Genomic DNA, 21411 nt, shown 5'->3' with positions numbered 1-21411 from the left:
ACTTTTCAATTATTTATTAATAGAAGTATTTTTATCAGAAAGAAGCAAGTAAATGTGCAAATAAATCATCAACAAATACTTGACACTACGAATAATAAACATTCAAATAATTGCTTTTGTTTCAAAATAATCTCCATTTCAAAATTAATTTAATGATAAACGTCTCTCTAAAAATAAATGATAAGCTTATTGTAAATTTTCGAGAATTTAAAAAATAATGCGATATATGAAACGATATATATATATATATATATATATATATATATATATATATATATATATATACTTATAATAAAGCTCAATGTGTGTGTGTGTGTGTGTGTGTGTGTTGGCGCTCTACAGGCCAGACCGTTTGACATACAGCTACCAAATTTGGTACATGTATACCGTGGAGGTTGGGAATGTGCACCTGGGGTTCCTTTTTTCGAATTTTTAATTAGAATTTTAATTATTAATTAAAAACTAACGTTCCCGCCAAAAAAATCTTTCATTTTCCCCACCGCCAACTTTTCCGCCAAAAAAATCTTCCATTATCCCCAGCGCCAAACGAGAAAGTCTTCAGTTTTTTTTTCTCCCAACAGTAATGAGGCTAGGGTTAAAATTTTTCGGCGGATTATTTCAATCGGTTCTGTTTATTTTCTTAATGTTTGATGCATTTAAAATTAAACATTGTTAATGAATCGATCTTTCAAATTCATTCTGAAGTACTTTTGAATTAAAATAAAACAGAATAAAGGAAATTAAAAATTTCTAATCCGCATAGCGTTACCCCAACTGGCGTAGAAAAAAATCACGTATTTGCGTTACGTAACCGGCGAAGAAAATTCACGCATGCGCATTCTGTTCTGACTGTTGCCATGACAACGTTATCAATGGATGATTTAAATTATTTTTGGGTTAGTTGCATGCTTTTGTAAGTAAATTATATTTATGTTAGCTATATATTTTTTGTATATGCTTATAGTTTTAAGTACTTCGTTTTTTAAGTAGTTTTTTTAAAACCCGTTTTCAACCGTTTATTTTAAACGATTCGTTTTATTTTCTTAGTGTTTGATGCATTTAAATTTAAACATTGTTAATTAATCGATCTGCTCATAATGAATCTAAGAAAATTTTGTTGACCAACTCTTGAGATATTACATAAATTTAAAAAGATATTCTTTAGTGCCCATAAAGTTTAAACGCTGAGTGACTCTATTTTCTTTAATCAGATTATAAAAAAATGCTTTGTTTCAGTAAAAAATATTATTATATTAATTGAAGATAAATTCTTTCCACTTTAATTTAAAGTATAAATTCTACGAGTGCTAACAGAAAATGAGAGAGATACATATTACGTTATGACTGAAGGCCTTTATAATATTATGAATGAATTATATGATAATCAAAATTTGAAGTTTTAAAATATTTTGATGAAGAAGCTAATTAAGTAGAAATTGCATAAAATATTTAATTATTAAAATTTTAACGAACATTAAGATTGGCGAACCGGCTGGTCGCCAAAGGCGGCTAGTATATAATAAAGAAAAAACAAAAAATTAAATTAAAGACTGCAAAATCGTTTTCAATTACTATTTAAAATCTCTTACATGCTAAGCTAACAAACTGGCTAAAATTATTTATTTAAATATTATTTTTACTATACAGAAACTGTATCAAATAAATTGAATGCTTTGATTTAATGCATACTTAGTTCTTCTTTTGAGAATGAAAACAAATAAAGATAGTTGTTACGTGATTAAGTGATTGACTTGTTGAACGAGAATTAACCTATAAGAAAATATTTCACATTGTAAATTTAAAAATATATTAAATGTTATAGAATAATAAATTATTTTCAATCAACTTGGTAATAATTGGATATGTATATTCATTAACACGAAAAGATCTGGGTACTAATTGAAAAATTTGAAACAAATTGTGACAAATTCAAATTAATTATTCCTATTATCGTCATGACTTGCTAAAATGTTTAAATTGTTAAAAAAATATTCAAATAGTAAGTATTAATATCAAAAAAGTAATACATTTTTAGAAGAAATTAACAGCCAGTCAATGAATTCACAATTTTAGCTGCTTTTTCCTACAATTAGCGGCTTTGTTATAGTCTTTTAATCTTATCAAAACGTTAGCTTTTCTCATAAGCCATGTTTTTAATTTATTCATTTTAAATTCATAGTTTCTATATTCTCGTTTGGAGATATTAAGCACTTACCATGAGGCTTACAATTCAAATTTTTCCTGAATGGAAAAAAATGTGTGAATAGAATAGAATTAATTTTTTAAAATTAAAATAGAAGAAAAACCTATTAAAAGTTGGACTATTTGAAATATTTACTGCCATTTGCCAAATGCGAAATAGGAATCTAACACTGAAGGGTATTATTTTATTGAATATAACCTTTTTATAAACAAAATTCATCCAAAAAATAATGCACATGTATTAGATAAGCATACAATTAAATCTAATTTTGAATGCTACAAAAGATAATGGAGACATTATTTCGCTGATGAAAGACATTCAATTGTCCATTCTTTTTGAAAAGAGTGCAAGTAATGAAAAAAATTGCAAATGTGTTGGAAATCAACAAATTAGTCCATTTGACAGTTGTTGCCTACCAACAAATGATTCTGCCTCACAGGTCAACACGTGGAAATACTTTTGGACTCATCAAAATCCATGAACAATGCAAATAAGCTAAAGAAGACGGGAAATTATTTAAACAGTACAGAAAACAAATGGCCATAACTATAATGATCATCTTATTATGATCTTCTACAATGGCGTAATTGTCTTTAAGTCTCTATAAAGTTTTTCTACAACTTCCGGTGTCACCGGTATGCAAAAAAGCTACTAACTTGAGGTTTCATTCTTCGATTCGAGGGAAAAAAAGAATTCAAGGGATATTTTTTAAAATCTACTATTCGAAAATCACTTTTTTAAATAGTTTCATAGTTTAAATTAGAAAGAAATAATTGCCCATAAACAATTTCAAAAATTTAAGTTAACGAAACCAAAATTAAAATTCTTATATTTTCCTCTGAAGTTAACGTGAAAAAAATTTCATTTCAAAAGATAGATGTTGCTTTGAATTAATTTAATTAATTTTTTCATCTAAAATGTGATTGACTTTAAATTACACAGTTAATTTATGCTAACACCAAATGCGTCATGTCAATGGAATAATTTATTTACTAACTTTTATATTTTTCAGAAGACAAACTTATTAAATGATGTGAAATAAGATGTTAAATGACATACGCGATGACGTTTGACAGATAGCTGTGACGTCACGAGAATGATTCTTAATCCTCTCTTCATTTGAGTTTTGTATAAAAGGAATTTTTAATAAAGAAACATTACAAATTTGTGATAACTGTGCCCGTTTCGAAACATTTCTATAAGTTATGCTAATGCGAAAATGAAAGCAATAAGTCAAAAATTAATTTGAACTGAAAAAAATGCCTTATACAATACACAAAATCGGGAGCTAAACATATGATCCTCCAATTTCAAAACATTGACACTATCATTTGAATGCTGTTCGCTCATACAATATAAAATTCAATATCACAAAACAGTGAAGAACAATTCCAAAATACACATATTGGGACGATATCTGTTTCCAGATAATATCATTTAAATAGTATAACGCTGCTTGCTTCTAAAATTAGTTACAGTATGCTAATTACAAAAATTAGCGTTTGAAATTCAAATAACAAAATTGCATTCACAAAATCTGTACAATTTAATATTTCAAGCTCGAAATCCATAAAATAGTTTTTTATTTTATTTTTTTATTTATATTCAATAAAACTACTTATGTTAACTGCATCCAATCAAACTTAAAATACGGAAAATCCAGTTTCATAGAACTAAAATGATTTAAAATACTAAAAAATTTAAATAAATATATGAAATGAATAGTTAATAAAGTTTCTCAATAAAGCTTGGTTCTTTTTCTTCCAATATAGTTAATTAGAAAATGTTATATTTGATACTAAAAAATTGCATTAAGCCGCTTGACTGCTTTGAAATTCCCACTACATAAGGCAATATCTGGGGGATATAATATCTTTCAGAGAAAATTTATGATAATTAAACGTCCATTGATACAAAATTACTGTTTTATAATATATTTTTGCATTATTTTAAGAATTTATATGCATTTAAAGCCATTCATGCGTAAGAGTTAAATTATGGAAATATTAATTCCAAAATTTTTGTTTAAAAATCGCTTTTATTATGCTCTTAGGTAGCAACCTAATTTGAATTTAATGAAAACTAAGTTTGTTTGCTTGCTTTTGTAATTTTTTAAACGTTAAATTTTCGTGAGATACGCAGGCATAAAACATACTGTAAAGATCCTCCCCCCTGATTTCGCTATTTTTTTTTTGTTTATTATGTTATTTGTTATTTTATTTACCGATTTTGGAAAAAATTATATTTCTAAGAAAATATAGAGTTAGTTTTACCTAAAATTATTTAGTATTCCTTACTTAATACTTAAAATTACTCCTTTTTTATATTTTCCCCTAATTATATTACTATAAACAATAAAACCGAAAGTTATGCTGTAGAAAACATCAAAGTAAGTTAAGTTATTTTATTAATAAATAAATTTACATAATATTTAAGATTTTTTTTTAATTCAGAATATCGGAAATATTTTAACTTTCATGTATTCAAAGTGGTGTGCATTTATACATTACCTCTTTTCTAAATAAAAGAATTTCAAATAAAAAAATTTATTTATTATATTTTATCTTTAAAAAGAACAGGAAAGATTGAAGATTTTAATAAATTCTATACAATTAAAATGTGCAAGTCCAACTATAACTTTTTCATTATATTTAGCATCGCATAAACTTGTTTAAATACAGTTTACAGTTTAATTAATACAGTTTTGGGTGAAGTTTATAAATTTTAGGAGCACATAATCAGCCAATCCTTATTTAACAAACTTCTGAACGCAAACGATAATATTATGCTCAATGAATCTTGGGAAACATTCCAGAAATATTTCAAATCTTTCTTCCACTAATGAGTATTGGTCCTATATAAAACTTTTAGGTTGCCAAAACATTATTTGAAACTCCATATTTCGCCGATAGAACTGTTTGAACTCGATATCATGATTGGCGAAAATTTCTCGATGCAATCGCTGCCTTACCTGAGTAAAATTCTCTTTTATATGGCATATATTTACATTTGCCCCTTAGCTAGAAATATTTCGAAGTCCAATAAGTAGATGGCATAATACTACTGGGGATATTATTAAGTATTTGCAATTCAGAAAAGGCTTTATCGAATTTCTGTCTACTAAGCGTCTTTAAATTGAAGTGTAGACACGTACATTTCTGCAATTTTTATACACTTTTGAGACTTGAATTTTGATGCTTATAGCTGATGTCACAATTCTGAAAGTTTGGCATGCTGTCTTTCATTCTAATATTGCTTACTAACATCGATTTTAAAGGTAATACTAAATCACAATTTAACTTCTTTCAATGAAAATGGAATTTTAAAGAGATTTATGATTCAATAATCTTTCACATTAAATTTTTATCAAAGCGTCTTTTTATTTTATATAGTTTTAATATTTTGATAACTGCATTAATTTAAATGCAATTAAAAAATTGAGCTAGAGTATCAAACAATTCAATTTTTTTATTCAAACTTTTATTTTTAAATATACATAAGCGGCAATTTCATGTTTTTGCTGACCTCTATATAGTAATAAATAAAGCGGTAGTAGTTTTTGGCCTCTTTAATTTAGCGTTATCAAGGATTGATGATTTTGTAACACTTTGGTAGAATTAATGCCTTAGACTTTAATCCAGTAGGGATAAATTATTTATTTTCCTTAAGATTACTTGGAGGAAAATCTCTGATAGATCAATTGAAACAGAGATTCTTGCCAGGAAACGGGAAAGTGCTTTTCCTTTTCCCAAAAAGCATAGAAACTCTCTTTAAGCTGGTTGGGCAATTTCCCTGGTCTTTGAAGTTTCTTTAATTATGCTGGTGGATTTAAAATTATTAAGTTTAGTACATTTGGTCCCGCTCATGAATCAGAACCATGATAACTGTAACAAACATATCAGTGATGAATGTCTGATTTCAATCCAATATATAGAGATGGATCACCTTCCTAGAAAACATTCAAGAAAAATGGAAGCAATTGTTTTTCGCTGGAATAAAAAAAAATCAGAAAAACATGAAGCAATTAAATCAATCGTGTTCGAGCAATTCTTTATAAAAATCTATTTTGTCAAACAATTTTTAACAGAACAAAAAAAAATGCAAAAAAGAATAGAATCCTTTGTTCTTCAAATTCAAGTTCCTAAACATACCACATCTTAAGCCAACAAACCATACATGGGAGAAAAGATACAAATTTGACAGCACAGCTAGGAAATTACGATGAAAATTGGACACCATTAAAAATTAAATCATTTTATAATATGCGGAAGCGTCAAATGGGGTGTATCTTGAATAAAATAGCTTTAAATGTAAAGCAGAATATAATTTATAGCTTATTATTGTAACATCTAAATCATATTTCATGAGAAATAGCTTTGAAACCTGAAGATCCGAACATGTCAAGCTTTAGTTTAGCTATATTAAAGTCCTGTTTTTTAAAGCAACACTAGGAGTTTTTTGGGACAGACCTCGTAATTTTGAACCGTGGTCAGATGACGAGGACGACACCTGAACTGGCACCTCCCTCTCCGCACCACGCCACACCAACAGGAAGAGGAATTTTGGTCCGAGCGCTTGGCGTGCACTAGACCAGTTTATACGATGGTTCTTCGGCGGAATCGGGTCTCAAACCTGAAATCTTCCGGTTCCGAATGCAAGACCAGGCCGCCGCGGCCCCATTGAACATGTCAAACATATTGTAAAATATCTTCTAAAACACTTTCTGTTTTTTGTCTTTTTCACAACAGATGGCACTGAAAGCTTAATTTCTGTTATAGATGATATGATAAATTTATCCATATTCCATTATTGCGAGGTTTTTAATAATTTAATTCAGCATGTGCTGGTTCCATGGCACATTTTGAGGTTTATCAAGGCCTTTATGCTGTACAGTGAAATTAACTTGCTTGATTAATCTGAAAATTCACCAGACTTAATTCAAAATGAAAAATTAAAAACATTTTGAAGAAACATTTAGTTAAATTGAACTACTCAACCAAATAGCATATGATAAGGAATGTTATACTATTTAGGTTTCATGATTTTGTAGTCAAAAATATGTTCATTGAATTAGAAAATTTAATACCAAAATGAATTCAAGAAATAATTATTGTTAAAAAAACACATCAGCCTGATTTATTTTTTAATGGAGAGAATTTTTTGTTTGTCTCAAATGATATACATAGTGTAGTTAAAAAAAAGCTTAAATTAGATGTACAACATTTTGGCTTCGAGCAAATTTGAATTTTGTTGGCTATGCTCTTGGATAATGAAGATAAATATCAATGTCTCCGCACATATTATTTTAAATATTAACTGTCAATCACCCGAACCAAGATATAATTTTTTTGAAAATATCAAAAATATCGAGCAATCCTCTTTGGAACAATGCTAATGTGTTTCCGGTTAAAAAAATAATTTATGCAAAAATGAAACATCTTAATCAAGATGTAATGACTGAACATAATCAAGTTAAACATCATATAATTATGTTGTTGTTGTTCCTTATCGCACTTGCCACGGACAAGCCCGCTGTTTGAAGACAGCCGATTTAAGCCTAAGGGTTAGCACCTCTTGTTTTTATCGTAGAACCATCTTGAGCCAAGAGTACGACTTTACTACTCACGCATCACTCATTCGCTTGCACAACCCCTTTTTACAGGAGGGCACATTCATACATCTCACAGACAGAACAGGAAGAACAACTATGCCCAAACCGGGACGCCCAGATCACGGGGAAGACGCGCTACCCCTATGCCAGAACGCCGGCATCTAATTATGTAAAAAAAAAACAAAGCTTTCTATCATTTTAAATACTAATACTGCATATTCCATTTATCTGAGCGTTTGCAACAGAGAGAAACCTGCGTCAAGGGGCTTGTCTGCTTTTTAACATTGCCTTGGAGAAATGTATCCGAAATAGTGGATTAGACCGAAAAAGCACTTTGTGGAATAGATCCATTCAAGTGCTGGCCTATGCAAATGATATAGATATTATTGGAAGGTCAGGAAGGGCAGTGAGAAAGACCTTTCAAGCTTTGGAAATTTCTGCCACAAATACGGGCCTTACCATCAGATAAAAACAAATTTACGGAATTCCCACCATCAGTTATAAATCCCTATGTTCCTCTGTGTATTAACTGTCATATCTTCGAAAAAGTCGATCATTTCAAATACCTTGGCACAATGATAAATGACAATAATTAACTCAGAGCGAAAATTGACAACATAATAAAAATGGCTAATAAATGTTTCTTTGGACTGAAAAAAAAACACAACTAAGATCCAACTTAATCAGTCGAAAAACTAAACTAAGAATTTATAAGACTCTCATTATGCTCTCTATGAAAACGAAACTTTGACTCTTAATTTGGGCACTCAGCGTTTTCTGAACATGTTAGAGAGAAATATCCTTAGAACTATCTTTGGCCCAGTACTAGAGAGAGGATGTTGGCAAACCAGATTCAATATTGAATTATACAAACTCTATAGGCAACTACAGATAACACTGGTTATCCGAAGCAATAGGTTAAGATAGTTCGGCCATGTCTGGAGAAGCCCTGAAAACAGCGCCCTCAAAATATCCTCTTTTAAAACTCCCATGGGATCCCTGGCCAGAGGAAGACCTCCCACTAGATGGGTAGAAGATGTGGAAAGAGACCTGAGTGTTCTGAGGGTAAAGAACTCGAAGGGAATTGAGGGGGATAGAAAGCGCTGGAAAGTGAGCATGGTTAAGGCAGCCAAGGTCTGCAAGGGGCTGTTGTGCTCATGAAGAAGAATACTGCGTATAAATATTAAAATCAAACTCCAATCACTTAAAAAAATATGATAGAGGAAAGAAAATTTTAGAAAACAGAGTCGCCGTTTAAATTTTGAAACAACGTTAAAAAATGCTTGAAGTTATAGTTTACTATGTTTAAATGAATTTTAAAATGCCGAATTTAATCAAAAATAGAAATAGCTTGACACTTTTCCTAATTTTTCACATCGTAAGCAATCCGACACCTTACTACTTTTAAAATCTTACATATCTTTTTTTTTTATTTTTTATTTTTTTATTTTCCAATATATATTATAGAGGTCATCATCTTTCTTTGTGAACTAATATTGTTAACATAAAATCAGATAAATCAACAGCACACAATAAAGAAAAATAACTTCAATAAAACTGCGGCAATCTTCTACCAATCTCGAGCACATGTGCAATGCTTACGTTTGCTCAATTTAATATTTAGCTTCGTTATTTAGTGAAGAAACTGGAATATGTGTTTTAGATCTCTGATCATTAACCCACTGAGTCCAGAAGTTGATACGTAACATAGGTGTTAATAATTAATCTTTTTGACTGAACAACTCTAAAGGATGAGTTCATCAAAATGCCACGATAGAAATTTTTGACGATTACAATAATTTTTCTTTCATAATTCACTCACGAAAACATTAAAAAAATTAGAAAATAAGAGTATATGCTTATATGTGATTTTACAACAGTACTTCTTTTCTTATTTAAAGGAACCTTTGAATTCAAATGCAAATAATTAAAATAACGTGCATATATTCGCTTGTCTATTAAATACAATTTATATTTATTCAAGAGCAGTAAATGTTTGTTTTGACATCAAAATAAACAATAACATTAATATCAAAATAAATAAGCACGTTAAATATTACAAACAAGAAAGCTTCAGCAAAACAATATCAAATGCAGTCGCAGAAAGATAATCGCAATTGCAGAAATTACGCCCGTTCCTATGAAATTTCACAAAGGTTAAAGTTTATGTCCCTAGACCCAAATCCTTAGTTTTATTCAGCAAACCAGCATTAATAGGATAAAATCTTGTCAACGCACTCACATTTGAGCGGAAATGTTTCCTGAGACTAAGGACACGCACATAGAAGATTCCTCGGAATAGGAAATCCAGGATTTTCAAGAATTCAAGACGCTACCAAAGTATTTAAAATTGGAGAGATTTGAAGTTTAAAATTTTGAAAAAGAGTAGTCATTTCCTTTGAGACTCATGTATATGAATTAAGATGAATATTTTGAAAAATGTTAATAAAATATTGTCTATTTTATGTAAAATTCCGCGTAAAATAGATTTTAAAAACATTTATAAAACCTAAATATATTAATTAAAAACCAAAAGTGTTGTGGAAATTTTGAATAAATATTTTTGGAGCTAAAAAGAATAATAGAGCATAAACATTCTAGTTTAAAAGTTCATTAAACGATTTGTTCGATATTTTGGATACAACTTAAAATGTATATTATTTTATTCTTGAATAAATAAATAATCCTCGATGAAAAAATGAAATCCATAATTAACACGTGTTTCATGCTGTTGTTGTTGTGGCTTATGGTACTTTACAAGTCCGCTGACAGTTATCCGTCAGCGATTTAAGCCGAGTGAGCGTCTCTTGTTTTTTCAGTAGCGCCAACTAGGACCAAGAGTATGACTTAGCTACTTCATGCGTCACATTCGCTTGCACAACCCCTTTTTACAGGAGGGCACATTCACACACCTCACAGACAGAACACAGAAGAACGACCATGCCCGAACCGGGACTCCAACCCGGGATGCCCAGATTACGGGGAAGACGCGACGTGTTTCATAAACTATTGAATAAATATTATACATTTTCAAGAAGAATGTGCCCATTAAAAAGTAGAAAAAACAGAATTAAATGGTAAATGTTGGAATGTGTCAAACCCAAGACTGTGCGGATTTTTTTCTTCTTCAACTATGTTGAATGTTATAAATTATTTTCCATTTCCCTAAATGCATAATTGCATATGTTTCTATGTGTTTTATACTATAGTTCTCATAAGCAACCATGACTCCAATAACCTTAACCTTATGAGCCCTGACTCGCCCCAAATCCCTCCTTTCGATAAAGACCTGACGTTTTCGAACGCATAGCTGAAATCTAGGAGTGAAAGGTAATTTCCTTCAAATAAAAGGGACGATTCCATTCAATTTTCGAGCATGAAAAATTACCTCGGGTTTTGAGGCACTAGAAAGCTAACTCTATCAGGGCTTATAAAGTTAATAACCAAATAATCATTCGTAAAAAATTATAGAATGAGGATTTCCATCATTCTGTTTGTTTGGCAAAAATTGTTAAATGCCTATTTTGTATTTTCAAAAAGTATTAAGCAACGAAAAGAAATATATAATTTCTTATAATGAACAGCAAAACATTTAGTAATGAAAAGAGAATTAAAAAAAACAGAAATATGTAGGTAAGTCATATCACTGACTCTCCGACTCGCCCGAAGACACACGGAAAAAACTGAATGACCGGACCGCTGCAACAGCAACACTGGCGGGAACTGTGGTTGGATCCTAAGGGCCATCACCGGCCACAGTATAACCCTTCCCGAAGGAAGCACGTTCCGTCATCGATGGGAGGAGCCAGATCCCCCACCTCTTTGTGTACCCTGCAGGGTGGCGAGATCCAACCACCATATCGGAAACATCTCATCCTCTTTTCGAGGTACCCCCCGGGGGTTGAAATATGTAGGTAAATGAAAGAATAAGATAATGAAAAAATAGGATTTTATAGACCTTTTAATAAATTCTACTAAGATGTTGCATCAATGGAAAACAATCTTAATTTATTTTATTTTAATAAGATTTTCGAAAATAAAAAGTCTGTGATTATGATGTATTTTTTAATTTTTTTAAATCAGGATCAATGAAAATATTGTAAAATGGGAAATGATTTAGATGTACTTTAAAAGTTGTAGAAAAATAGATTACATGAATTTTTTTTCCACTCTATCACAAAAGATGACTTTTAAGGAATATGTAATGTTATGGCAAAGTAATACCAAAAATTATATTAAAAATATGTAAAAAATAATTCAGTAAAAATTAAAACAACAAATTCTTATTAAAGACATGCTAATGTATTAATGTTTCTATACTCAATGAATGTGCAAATAGGTATTAAATAATTGGAGAACGTTTTGCTATGTATTACGTTGTAACTATCGAAATTGCTTTCAGTTAATACTACCCGTCTAATAAATTTTTGTAAAATCTAGTAATTTAGTAAAATCATAATTTAATGATTAAAAACTAAAGTTAAACTTTTCTCCCAAAAGAAGTTCAACGAATTAAATTAAATTCTTTTATTGCTTTTTCAGATGATTCCTATTTATTACGATTAATGTTGATGAATTCTTTCAATATTCTATATTGCATATATATATATATATATATATATATATATTGAAATTACTTACGAATAAATATGTATTAACATTATTTTTAAAATTGTTAAATTTAATATTATTATATATCAAAAAATAAGTAAAATTTTATAGCAATAAAAAGAACATAAAAGAAAATTTGCAATTTAAATTTTCTTAGCATAACGAATTTAAAAGCAAGAAAAATAAGTAAGATTCTGAGCAATCTGGAATTTAATGATTTAATAAGTCGTTGTAATTTAATTGCATTGTTTTGTCATGCTTAAACGTTTAAACAATTTACTAACACATTCCATAACTTATTATATCGCGCATTCATCGAAATATAACCAGAGAAAATACTTAACAACATTAATAACAGGCACTGCTATTTTCTTAAATCGACTGCATTTTTTTAAAGTATAAACAAGCAATGTAAAATAAGCTTATATGACATTCAAATCAACGGTATTAACTGCTATTCGCTTCAGAACATATTTTTAACTCAGCTTGAATTCGAAAACATTTCGTTAATAACCCGATCATAATATAAAATCATGACTATATTAATTAAATTCATTTTTATCTACAAACATTCTATAAAATCTAACGTTTAATAACAATCAAAGATAATATCATGGTTGTATAAATAAAAATAAATTTAAATATTTCCAACATTCTTTGTTATATACAGAAAGTTATATTATAACTCATTATTAATTTAGAACCAGGCAGTGATCAAATTTTGAAGAAATTTTAATTACTCTTATTTCCATTTCAATAACAATTACTTTTTATTTGTTTTAATTTATTTTATGTTATAAAATGATTATTTGAAATATTTGTTTTATTTAAATTCTAATTTAATGACAGACGAACTTATAATATTATTGTTAAATATTACTACGTTTACTTTTGAAATTAATAGAAATTATTCAAAAGCTCTTGACTATTAAAAAAAATTAATCGAAATTGTTAAGAAAAAAGTAATTGTCAGAATGACTTGTTTTGATTATAAACCAAAAACAAGATTAAAAAACCAAAACAAGAGCAACAAAACAATTAAGAGGTATCAAATATAGAACTTTTTCAATTAAAACACATGTGACAGTTCGATAATCATTAGATCTTCGAAATCTTTCGAACATCTCAAAACACAGATCTTCAGAACGTTTCTGATTTAACAAAACCATTTACCCTCTTATTACATAAATTGGATTAACTGAGAAAAATATCTGTATGAATATACTAAACTTTTCAATTTATAGAGCCGAAACCAAATTTTTAAAAAATCAATACACAAATTTTTTAGAACCTATTTGGATTATTTCAGTTGAAAACAAAGTAACCACCTTCCTAATATCACACCATAACATAATAAAAATTGATACCAAAAACACTTTACAAAATTTAAATGATTTTATGCAATAATAATAATTTTTGCCGGAAATTTTATGTTGATTTTTTTTTTCAGAATGAACTTTTTAAAAATCGTCTGTGTGAGTGGGCGTTTGCCCCTAAAAGAAGCGTGATGCCGAACAATTTTGCTTACCTTGCGCAGCGAGTTTGCAGCTTCGTTCCTGGGACGCTTGTAATAGAGTGAGCCGCCGGAATAAAAGACCGCCCTTCGTGCGTGCGACGCCCTCTTGCGCCGGGCAACCCCGGAAAAAAAAATTCTCCCCCCAAGTCTAGATCCCCCTGGGATCAGGAAGAGATATTCTAAAAGTAGGCTAAATATGATATTTCCACTACGGCATAAAAACAATTATCGTGTTTCTGTTTCTCTATAAGACGGCGTTCAATATTTCCCCCTCTGACAACATAAAGGCCAAACGTTTAATGATTCGAATATGCACTTCAAATAATCGTCTCGCAATAAGGTTTTAAGCTTGATTTGTGGGGCTTTTTGTTATTTTTTAAATTTACTACTAACAAAAATATAGGCACGAAAAAAATTCTGAAAAACAATTTTAAAACTTATCATATAATAAATTGAATGGAAAATAATAAGAAAGATAATTGCTTAAATTTTAGTTAAAGCGTTTTTACGCTATAGTATGCTCTGAAGTTATTAAATAGAAGCCTTAGCGTTTCTATTAATGTTTTAATTAGAATTTTAATTAAAATTTAGAAAAAACTTTTCTTACTGACCACTTAAATACTTAGCACTTTACTGACTTATTTATTGACAAATTTGATAGATACGGTTCCTGTATCATGCCATATGGAACATTTTGAACGATTGTTGCAGTATATATGTCGCATCACTTAGTTTCTGTAGTATATAGCTGATAAACATTATCAAGTTGAGAAAGTTCTCATATATTGTTACAACTTTTGCAGCAAAACACATTTATTGAATCTTAAAAAATAGAACCTCTTCCAATTTAAAAAGCAGTTTTATCTCTGAATTTAATAATATTTTATTGCTCCGATTACATGTATGAATTTGGATATATGATCTAAATATTGAAATTTTAAGGCTGTGTCAAATTTTCAGCCTAATTTCTCAAACGAAAGTTTTTCTTCACTATAATATGAGATTAATTTTCCATGTGTGTAATATTGTCAACAAGCCAAATTTGGCGTCCACCTAGTTCCTTGGGAATATTGGATATGATTAATTTCAATCAAATTTCTTGTGCGTGAACTGTTTATAATTTCTTTAAAAGTCTTCAACATTTTGGCATCAATCGTGATAGCAAAACCTTATTAATTTATTAGTACCTGTTTTGTATTTGAACATAAGAACCTTCCTAATGCAGTCGATTCCCATAACTTCATAACTGTTAAAAGCCTAAATATGACTTCAACTGGTGACTCCGACATGGAAAAATCTGAAGGATCGGACCCCACAACAGCCACACTGGAGGGAACTGGGGCTGTATCCTAAGGGCCATCACCGGCCACGGTACAACTCTTCCCTTAGAAGCTTCTCATCCTCAATTACAAGGTTATCCCTTGGGACAAGCCTACTATAAAGGTAACCGCAATTTCTGATTTCATATTGTTTTCCAACTTCACTTTCTCTTTCCTCCTATACAATAATCGAACCATTCCTCATATACTATTTCAACAATAATAGAAAATCATATGGTTAAATTTTAAATGAAAAACAAGGAAGAAAGGATGAACATAATTCCAGAAATGAAAATAATTCTTAAAAATTATGTGAAAGAATAATTTTTAACCATTTTAAGAGCATTCACCATACAACTAAGCAACAGAAAAACATGGATTTTCTAGGTTCAATCTTCAGACTTGAAGTGATTGGCCTGGTCATCGAGAATGCAAATCGAATGAGAACTGCAGTCGTTTGAAATCAAAAGGCATCTGAGTGAGAATAATGGGAATACGTAGAATGAGCGCATCTTCTCCATTCGACTTTCAGTTAAGAATAGTTGCCTCGATTTTTGTCGCATGTTGGTCTTCTTTTTCACGCGTGATCGGGTAGCACGTAATTCATAAACGATCTGCTTCATTACTGGCTTGTTGTACCTCGTTTGTTTGAGAAGCTCGAATTTGCTTATTTCTACGTTCTGTGGTGGTAGATCTACTAAGTGAAGAACGTTTGGGAGGCGCATTTTTTGACGAAGCAATTATTGTTTGTAATATTGTAATTGTATTATTTATGATATGTTTTGTCGATTCACTGAATAAATAGAAGAATTCCTGTTTGTAATTGAAAATTTTCATTATATATAATTTACCTTGATCGGCATCGATAATAATAATTCTATTTTGTATCTGTGAGATAAACTCTGAATAATATGTGTGGTTCACCGCAGCCAAAATATTGTGCATATTGAATGACAATATCTTGTGTAGATGACTATTCATTAACGAAAAGAAGAAAAAAAAATACACCTGCACTAAATATTTTTGATTTCGTGTCACTTACATTGATTGGCATCGATGATAATTTTATTCTGTTTGATGTATGTGCGATTAAATCCGAAAGACAAGTGCTGTTACTGTTTTCTTTTGTTGATTTCAATTGTCAATTTTGAATTTATGTTACATCACAGAAACGTACGAGATGATTTGTTTCGTACGTTTATTACGCAATTTTATCGCCCTCAATAAAAATGCTAATAATTGTATTATTCCTATATCCTTCGTGTAAGTACAAGCAATAAGTTGGCAAAGTTTTATCGCAATCGGACGAACAGTACGTCAGGGCATAAAATACAAGCAGATCAAAAATTCATTTTTATATATTAGATTAATTCGTTCGTTATTCAAGCGTATGTTCGTTGCTCGAGTACAAAAATATTTTGAAAACGGAAGAATTTGCCCAATGCTCGTTAAATTGGAAATTTAAAAAAAAAAATCTTTTTTATCTTCTTGAAATTAACCGAAATAAATTGTTACGTCTTAGTTTTGATCACAACTTAGAGCAGTCTTACTACTATTTAGAAAAAGGAAACTTTTTACTTCAAAACGATAAGAACGGAAATAGAAAATCAGAAGAAGTAAGTATTTATAAACTTATGGCCAGTATCGAAAGATGAGATAATGGTCACTATTATGTACATAATAATTTAGTAAAGTATTCAATAGATTTCTGCATTATGAATTTCTGTAAGAACATTTCTGAAAGTCTTTATTTTTTTTTAAATTGATAACGCTGTAACGTCTAAAAATATTAACATTCGTTGGCGCACTATAGTGATCATTTTTATTTGGAAGAAAGACGCTCATTCAACGCATTACTGTATTCCTACTTCAATATATTAAATACCAGATACTTATTTCTCTAAGTAAATCAAAATGGAAAAATTTATATTTTCACGAAAATATGCTTTTTTATTCAGTTGCATTAAACTCTTTTCCCTTTAAAAGACTGATTATACATAAATATAAGTTACTATATTAAAATTTACCAAATATATAATTAATCGATTCAACACTCATTTCCCCGTCTTTTTGTTCCCCACTTCTTTTCGTAACCTTAACCCTCTTTGCTCCATGTCTCCTATTCCAGATATGATGTAAAAAGGTACAATATATTTTCCCACTTACAAAGCGACATGAAAATATTATTTTTATATTTTCCGTGCAGTTTCAAATAAAATGGGGTCATTTTAACTGTCATTAGAATTTCTACTTACAAAACGCTTTTAAATAAATTTTTATATTTATTTTTACATAATTCATTTAAATATTAATCCCTATTCCCCCCCCCCCAACCAACTTCCAAAGCATCATTGTTGATTTCCAATTGTTAAGCTGGTAATATCTATTCCCCTTACTTCTATTGCTAACAAACTCAAAATATTTCAACAGTCGCCAGTTGATATTGTTGTCAACAGCAGCATAACTTTTTAAATGTTCAACAAAGTAACAAATGCAAACAATCTAACAGAGCAAACAATGAATCCCTGCACTGTTGCTCTCTATTCAAATTCATTCTCTGTTTTGCAACCGAACGTTGTGCGACTTTATTTGCTGAGTTATAATGCTTAGTGCGATTTTCGGGAATTTCAATGAGGCTTCGGCCATCGTTGTGTTCCTCGTCTTTATGACGATTTGGGAAATACTAGAGTATTTCCTCTTCCCCGATGCACCATCTGTTGGGGATGTTGTTTTGGATCTTGATACGGATGCACCATCTCATCCGCCTGTTCAACGAGTCGCTGTTGTGCGCTCGTATACAGTTTATAAGATCTGCCAGGCTCTGGAGCTACCTGCTGAACTGGTTCCTGTTAAAGTTCAGAAGATTGGGGCTCCCATTGTAAAATCGCTTGCGATTTACAAAATGTGCTGCGCACTGGATTTGCCTGCACGCCTGGCACCTATAGGAACTCCAATTGGGGAGTCCTATGCGATCTATCAATTTTGCATGGCCCTGGACTTGCCAGCTGAGTACCGACAACGGCAGATTGCAGTGTAACATCAAAACTGTCTTCAGCTGCCCAATAATGTTGAAAACTGTCTTCTTCGGTTGCCGAATGCTGCATCAAACTGTCGTCGGCGTCTAGATGCGGTTTCAAAGACTGTCATCGATTGCTCTTTCACAGACTGTCGTCAGTCAAAAGATGCTGTCTTGGAATCAAAAGAGCCGTCAGATGCAGCGATGAAGGGAGGGTTGGCGGGCGGGGAACGAGAGTAGCACACCTCCACGTGGTGTTCCCTGGGCAACGGTGCAGTTCCCTGGAACTGCAACGGCTAAGAGGCTACTCAACAATAAATTGAAATAAAGAATGTTTGTTTAATCTGGAAAAAAAGTGTACTTATTATTTTTTTTTATTTAAAGATACACATTTACATTTTCATGTTACAAAAATTCACTCTCTGCATTAAATACTGCAATACAAATTGTATTTATTTATGGTGCATTGTTTGTTGAATGCTGAAGCACATGTAACTCACAAATTTCTTGCATTGCATTAGGTTTGAAGAAATATGACTTGCGTGAGTAGAAAGCATGTGCAATTTAATGGATTTCAATCCTGAATATTTAAAACGTAGACTCCATGATCTTTCAGATCTTTCTAGCATCAATAAAAATATCTTTGTAATATTATACACTTCCTAGGTAGAGAAAATAAGTATTTTTATTGGTAACTAGCCTCCTTTGACGACCAGCAGATTCACTAATATTAATGCTCTTTAAACTTTTTTATTAAACATTTATGTGCCTTGGTCTCTTAATAGCTTCTTTAGCAAAATAGTTTTAAGTTCCAAGTTTTTATAGTCAGATAACTCATATTATTATAAAAGTCTCACTATATATCATTCTAATTTGCTGTCAGCTGCCGTAAGATTTAAATTTGAATTTGTCATGGAAGAGATAAAACTCCATTAAATACGAAAACATTCTTCCTGAAGCCAATTAACCAAAAACAATTATGAAATCTAAATTTTATACAACCTTATCTTTTTAATTTATACATTTTTTTTCCTTTGATCCCATACATAATAAAAGTATCTTGACGAAATAACATTTCAATCCTCTGCGATCAAGCCTGACCGAGTTATAAAACTCTGAATATCATATATTTTGGACAATCAACAGCTTTATTATTTTAGACAATCAGCCTCGGGAAAGTCCAAGCCCTGATTGCCGTATTTTCCTCAAGACGGTCGATGAAGGGGCCTAAAAGCGTGCATTTTTATAGAGTAAAGACATTCAAATTTTGATAACTCACTCACTTTTAATTGTGAAAGAGTGGGATATTTTATTTAAAATATTAGAGTCTCAAGAATATTTTATTGAATATGAATCTAAAAACCGGGGATTTGCGTAAAGACCTAAAATTCATAATTCATCAGAACATTTTTTTGATTTAAACTACATAAAATATAATTATTAATTTAATTTAGTTTTTATTATCAGATATTTACACCAATTAATAAAATTTAAAAAATGTTGTTGTTACACCAATTAAAAAATTAATAAAATTTAGTTTGGGGGCACCGAATAGAGTTGATATTCTGTATATATTAAACTATGTATGCCTTAATTAATACTGAATTAATAATATAACCATTTTAAAATTTCAAAGAGAAATTTATCTGGCATTCATTTTTATTCCATTTCATGCAAATGCGTGTAGAACATTAGGCATTCCCCACGTTTTTACTTTACCGTAAGAGTTTTTAAAATTTAACTTAATGTTTCAATTTGAATTTTTGTCAACGTCATTGAAGTTGTCAAGAGTTGAATAGCGATGACACTGATAAACTGCTGGAAAAATACAACCAGAACTATTGAAGAGCTTAAGGAGCTGTATTCTGAGTAATTACGAAAAATTGCAAATGAAATTTGGTCAGGAGAGGAGGCTTCGATACAAGCAACAGCATTCCAGTAAAATATGGGAGATGCTGAAAAGCAGATTTTAGTGCTAATTTTTCTATTAAATAAATGTCAAGCTAATTATCATTTGAATTATGCGTAGTTTAAATTTTTTTCACGTTTGTTGCAATAGAACGCATTAAAGAACACGCTGGAAAGGGAAATTTATTTCTTGCTAACCCTGTACAATTCTACCAATATTTCACAGTTATTTCTTACTTCTTAAAAATGAAAAGACACACAGTATGACACAGCAGCACAGAAATATTTTGTCCCTAAGAGAAAGTTTTATACGTCAGATATGATAACATTTGTTGAAAAGAGCAGCTTTTATGTATTTTCAATACACATGCCACTCATTTTGGCAGTTTTCAAGATAAAAATAACAGTTTTATTTCTTGGAAAAAAGCTAACTTTTTGCATTAACTTCATAGAATTTCAGATTATTTTCTAAAAGATTTCTACATTATATGTTCTTAGACATCCGAAAAAATTCTGTTGCTATAAATGCTACATTATTGTATAAACTCAACAATGACTTAAAGTTAAAAAGTAAAAAAAAAGAAGATTTCGCAGTAGCAGAATGATGTTTCTTGGTTTGAATTATCTTTTTTTTTTATTTGTTCCTATGTATGTAATAGCAATAACAGGCATATTTATAAATAAAAATGTATACAACCGTCTAATGATATCTATAAAACTGTAATTAAAATTCTAAAAAGTATTTCAGTTAAATATACTTTAAAATATTTTCTAATTCTTCAAAATAAATGAAAAATTGCATGAAAATAAAAATGTCGTCGCTGAAATGCTCATTTTTTTTTATATTTTAAAGTGAACATAAAAGTAGTTCTAGAACAATAAAGTAGTCCATAACTGTTGTGGAAAACTTTAAAATTTCAATAAATTTTAAATTAAAATTCTGAACAAATCTTTTTCAGTGAGCAACCCCTGCACAGGAAGAACCATCTTCCAGTTTAGTAACTCTAGGTTTAATGATCTGTCCGGTAAAGCTTTTCGTTCAATTTTTGCATCACTTGATACAGAGTATGCAATTTACGATTACTGTCTCGAACATAACATCTAGTCACAATAATCCCTGCCTTTAAGGCTTATTTCTGTGGTAACGCCGTGACTTGCTGTAGTTAAAAAAAAGTGTACCAGTCTATAAGTATTATCATATTAAAAACGGCACTGATTTTTATGTGA

The 21411-nt window shown here is 30.2% G+C and overlaps 1 protein-coding gene across 1 annotated transcript in view; it reads right to left on the bottom strand.

Moving 5' to 3' along the window:
• The window catches only part of LOC129965976 (adenylyl cyclase 78C-like), a 430498-nt gene extending 416519 nt beyond the window's left edge, over nucleotides 1-13979 (bottom strand). The window contains exon 1 of the mRNA XM_056080294.1: nucleotides 13954-13979. The gene's annotated coding sequence lies outside the window, so the exon portion shown is untranslated. The remainder of the gene's footprint in view (nucleotides 1-13953) is intronic.
• Nucleotides 13980-21411: the final 7432 nt, after the last annotated feature.

The sequence above is a fragment of the Argiope bruennichi genome, chromosome 4, assembly GCF_947563725.1.
Source record: "Argiope bruennichi chromosome 4, qqArgBrue1.1, whole genome shotgun sequence".
Lineage (NCBI taxonomy): Eukaryota > Metazoa > Arthropoda > Arachnida > Araneae > Araneidae > Argiope > Argiope bruennichi.
The sequence above is the reverse complement of the archived record's forward strand: the minus strand, read 5'-3'. Positions and strand labels throughout refer to the sequence as shown.